The 5,391-nt window shown below is 25.4% G+C and overlaps 1 long non-coding RNA gene across 1 annotated transcript; it reads right to left on the reverse strand.

Moving 5' to 3' along the window:
• Positions 1–16: 16 nt before the first annotated feature.
• On the reverse strand, positions 17–5,121 carry LOC122273187 (uncharacterized). Its single transcript, XR_011635977.1, has 3 exons — positions 4,989–5,121; positions 2,171–2,326; positions 17–112 (listed from the first exon to the last, which is right to left on the reverse strand). It is a non-coding gene; the product is annotated as an uncharacterized lncRNA (long non-coding RNA).
• Between the last annotated feature and the right edge of the window lie 270 nt (positions 5,122–5,391).

Raw genomic sequence — 5,391 nt, forward strand, 5'->3', positions numbered from 1 at the left:
TAACAAAAATACTTACCTGAAAATTTAGAGAGTAAATTACTTCCTCTAATATTTCCAGATTTTACGTCATTTGATTTTACAGGGGTACTTGAAATAGATTCAGCATCTGATTCTAAAAATAAATTAAAAGATGTAATGTAATTTTTAAAACAGTAATAAAATTCTTAAATTAAGGCAAGCCAGAGTAGTTTCAGAAAGAAAAAAAAAAGCTAATCTTCCGAAAAGAAAGACTTTATAAAAATTACAAATTAAACTATAAGAATAATAAGTTTCTAAAATTTTTAAACAAAATTTTAAATAAAATTTAGCTTCTTTGATAAAAAGTTTGAGTTAATTAACTTCAAAATATACTATTCTTTTGTCAGTTGCTAAAAAATGCTATAACTAATAAAAAAAAATCTACATACTATATATAGGAATAGTTTCTTACTAAAAGTAGACATGGAATTACTGTGAGAAGAAATTATCTAAAAATATTTTTCTCAGAGTTTTTTTTTTTTTTTTTTTTGAACAAAGGAGCAAAAAATAAAAGACTGTCAATCTTATGTATACATAAAAGAAAATATAGGTTGAAAAAAAAATGCATAATTATTATGAATTTTTTTTCAATCCAGTGTTGCTTAAGTTTATCCAAAGTTTCAAAAAATGTCTCCTTAATGAGATTTTTCATAAATAACAAAATTTAAATTTTTGATCAACAGAACTCCGAGAAAATTTTGTCTTAAGATAAATTATTGATTCGCGAAAATCCATGAATCAACTGTCTTGAGATCAGTGGAATTCCGCAAATTAGCGGAAGAACCACATGCCTGTAAAACCCAAAGATTTAATATTCCTTTGAAAATTAAAATTTGGTTTGATATTTTTAATTAAAGTATTTCCCTGGATTTTAAAGTAATCAAACATTTCTTATAACTTTTCTATGCATGGAATTATTGATAGGATTATAGATAAGATATGTCAACATTTTAAAAGAATTGAAAAAAAAAGAATAATTTAATTTTTTGAAACAACTTATCTCCGTCATACAAGATTTGACCTCATCTTCTAAAAATATTAAAGTATATGACCCCTGATTCACACTCATAAAGTAAGTTTGTTTTTTCACTTATAAATAATATTAGCAAGAGTTATAAAAATTTAGAAACAAAATATGAGGTAGAATACATATGATACTTCAATAACATTTGTACAATTTGTGGATGATTTCACTGGACAACATTTTAAATTTCTATAAATTTAAAAAAAAAAGTTTAAAATGAAATTCTCAGGGATCTGTCAAGGTTTTTTTGAGAGGTACCTATTTTGTGAAAATTTAGACATTATTTGCAAAACTTACAAATTATATTAAAAAGTCAACACAAAAATAGGGTAAGGTAAGAAAATATTTTCAAAAATTGTCACAACAAATAAAAATCATTTATGACTGGTAGATTTCTATATATTTTTCCTCACATATTTAAAAATAATTTTGCTATTGTAAAATTTGGGCCTTAAAATTGTATCCAAATTTAAAAATCCATAAAAGTCATTGTCCATAGTTAAATTTCAACTGGAATTTAATAAAAACATTCTTTTAACAGTACTAGCACTAAAAGTTATTTTGATAATGAGAACATTTTTGACTTTGTCATATGGAAAAAGTTTCACAGAGGAAAAAAATGTTTCATGAAAAAAATAAAGGTCTGTTACAATAAATTTACAATAGTGTTTAAGATAATGTTCGTATGTTTAGAATAGTGTTTGAATTTCAACTTCCTGTACAGTTTATTGAGGGAGAGCCTCGTTATTTCATTTTAAAAAATTCAGCAAAAAAAAAAAAAGCTTGCTTTGATATGGTGTAAGCGACCTGTTAGGCTTACCACATTGCACTATTTGACCAAACACATGCTAGCTTTTCGTAAAAGACAGCTAGCGGTAAAGCTCCTCTTTTTCATAGATAGCGACAAAAACGGGGTTTGCATGAGAACTTGCTATTGTGAAACTGCCGTTTTCCCTAAAGTTGAATTTGTGAAGGTACAACTAAATGGTAGTAAATTTATTTTTGACAGACTCCGGAATCTGATGAAGTGGAATTCTATGAATCCAGGGAAAACTGGAAATTGTAATTCTACGAATCAAAGGAAATATGGCACATCTGTTAAGTAAGTAAAAAATATTGAAAACAAACCTTCATTTTCATCAAAGCTGACAACGAAAGGTTCCAAAGAACTTCGAACAACCTCTTCTTTTTCTACTTTTATGGAAGGATCTTCAGTTTCAATGTTCTCAATTTTGGCAATGGGTGTAGATGAATTGAGAACGGGAGAGGATACTGGTAATATTACTAAAAAAGAATGATTAAAAAGAAATCAGAATCGACTGAAACAGATGGAAAAATGCATCTGATTTTGTTTTGATTTTCAACTAGAATGTAGTTGCATACATTCATTAATTACTTGTAAGTATGATTAAAACAAATCATAATTTTGATAACAATTGCAGTTGTTATTATAATAATCAATTACCTGTAATCATGATAAAAATCAAAAGATATGATTACAAGTAATCAAAGTATCGTATATTTAGATTACTTTTAATCATATATTTTAATTACTTGTACTCATGATTACATGTAATGAAAAATTCGGATTACTTATAATCACAATTATAAAAACTTATAATATAGTAGTAATTATCTATAGTTAATTATAGCTGTAATCAGTTTCTTCTTATTCAAAAATTTCATGCATAATACAGCTCAATTATCCAGCATTGAATTATCAAAATTATCCTGCATTGGACTTTTTTAGGAAAATAACTTTTTCTAAATATTTTTGGAAAGTTTATATACCATTAAAAAATTTTGATGAAAATAAGTTGAAATAATAAAATTTTGATAAATTCATTTTGTTTAACACAATTCTTAAATAAACAAGCATATGTGTTAAAAATAAAAGAAATCAAAATGTATTGAAATAGTAAATTTATTGAAGGGTCTCACTCGAAACTTAAAGAATTCAAACTAATAAATACACGAATTGACATATAATGTTTTTTTATCAAGGAAAAATTTTGCAAAGCAACACATTTTTTAATGATGAAAAATTAGTAAGGATTTTTTTAGATCAAAGGTTGAAAGAATTTTCCCCAAAACCTCATTTGCGTGATTGGACAAGTTCTGTTCCCCCATATATAAATAATAAAAAATAATGAGAATCAAACATTTTTTTTTGCAAGTTAAGATCAGGCAATTATTGGCGACCACTTTAGTTTTATTTAATATAAAAATTCTGCCTAAATTGAGGCATAAAAGAATTAAAATTAATATTTGGATCGATAATAATTAACAACTCATAGTTATTGCTTGCAATATAAACTGAATAGTTAAAATATAGCAAATAATACTGATCTTAAAGTATTAAGAGTGCCATGTTTTTAGAAAAGCCAATTAATAGTTTCAATAATTTTGGCTATATTTTTTAAACATGATATATAATGTAAATCATAATTATAATTGTATTTATTGAAAGTATTGTGCATGATTTATTGACGGTTTTTGTGAGACTTCGACAATTTGGATTTGTCACGTCAAAAACCAAACCCTAAATAAGATACACACACATATAAATACACCTACAAATTCAACTTTTGAGTTTGAATAATTTCCATCCACTTATAAATATTATATTTATGTTTCAATATTAATCATGTGAAAAAAAATCTTACCTTAAAAAAATAAATAAAAATCCTCATTAATTGACAATTTTTAAGAAAGGGATGAATGTCAAAATTAAGGACTATTTTATAAATTTTTTTAAAGGGAAAAAATCCTAAAATATTAATTTTTCCAGGTTTCCACCGAGGTGTTTGAATGTTGTATTAAGTAAAAGATTGCAAAGAAAGTATTATATAAAATTTATTAGGCATATAAAAAAGAAAACTAGAAAATCAAATATTTCAATTTATCTCCAAAATTATTCAGATTCAATTCCATTATTCAGAAAAAAATTTGTCAATTAGTATCGGATTAATGTGATAGCCATAAGTTTTTGAATAATTAACATTTAGTTTTTGAATTTTTTATTCTTTTCCTTTTTCCCATTTTTTTTCTACAAATTTATAAGAAATTACATTTCAACTTAAAAGCAAAACAGATTATCATTAACTGAACTTCAAAAACAGAATTGTTAGAATCAAGGATTAGCAAAGCAGTCAACATGGATAGGAAAAAATCCAGTAGATTTTACAAAATATAAATTTTATGATAATTGTTGCATAATGTACAAAATCTTTTACTCATAGGGAATTTTACGGATTTTTATAGTCATCAAAATAGAAAAAACTGCAATATTTTCCAGCTATCATTGACATTAAACATACTTGAAATGTTATGTACTATCATAATTTTGAATATTAATAGGCATTTAATTCATTGCAGACAGTTAAAAGATTTTTTTTAATTAATTTAAAAAGAAAGTTCTGAATTAAAATAAACTGAACGTTTTAGAACAAAAAAAAGTTTTGAATTGATTTCTATAAATGAAGTTTGCTTCATTATGTATTAGTAACACTTATTTAAATGTTCAAGCAACCAAGCAATAATCTGTAAAAAAAATTCTATTTCAATAGGAATTTTCCTAGGAAACACATTCAGTTTTAGGGAATTTTCTAAAATGTATAAAAACCAGGAGAATTTTAATTAAAGCAGTAGACCAGGAGAAACTGGCAAAATCCAGTTGAGTTGGCAGCTATGGATTATGCTTGCACCAAGATTACAAGTAAACAAAAGATAAGAATGATTCATACACAAATGAATTTCTTAATATAGCATTTCTCCTCCCAACTTCTTGCAATGAGGTCATAAATTTTGCAGTCATTTTTGTCTAGTGGGTCATAGTTTCTGTTAAGCAACAACATAATACAGCGACTGATACTTAAGCAACAACATAAGACTGTCAACACAGAAGTTGTGTTTATTTTAATTAGAATAAATGAAAGAATCTTACACTCCTGATTTTCATTGCACGCTTTTGGCTTATAATGGAAGAAAACACAGTGCGGCTTTCTACACCCGCCAGGTTTATTTTCCCAATAACATGGAATGCTTTTCCTGTCAATCTGCAAAACAGAAAACATTTCTAACAAAAAGTTTAGTTTTCTCCTTCTTTCAATGGAAGCTAAAAATTCACTAAAATCATCTTTATTTTATAGCAAGGGAAATATTGCAAGAATTTTAAAATCATATAAAATATTAATGTTATAGAGTCCATTAAAGTATATACTTCCTACTTTTTACAAAAAAATAAATAAAATAATAATATAATAACAATATATAAATAAAATAATTACAAGCTTCAAACATGGATAGGAAAAAAATCCAGTAGATTTTACAAAATGATATAAATTTCA

Source organism: Parasteatoda tepidariorum, unplaced genomic scaffold (assembly GCF_043381705.1).
Source record: "Parasteatoda tepidariorum isolate YZ-2023 unplaced genomic scaffold, CAS_Ptep_4.0 HiC_scaffold_2879, whole genome shotgun sequence".
NCBI lineage: Eukaryota > Metazoa > Arthropoda > Arachnida > Araneae > Theridiidae > Parasteatoda > Parasteatoda tepidariorum.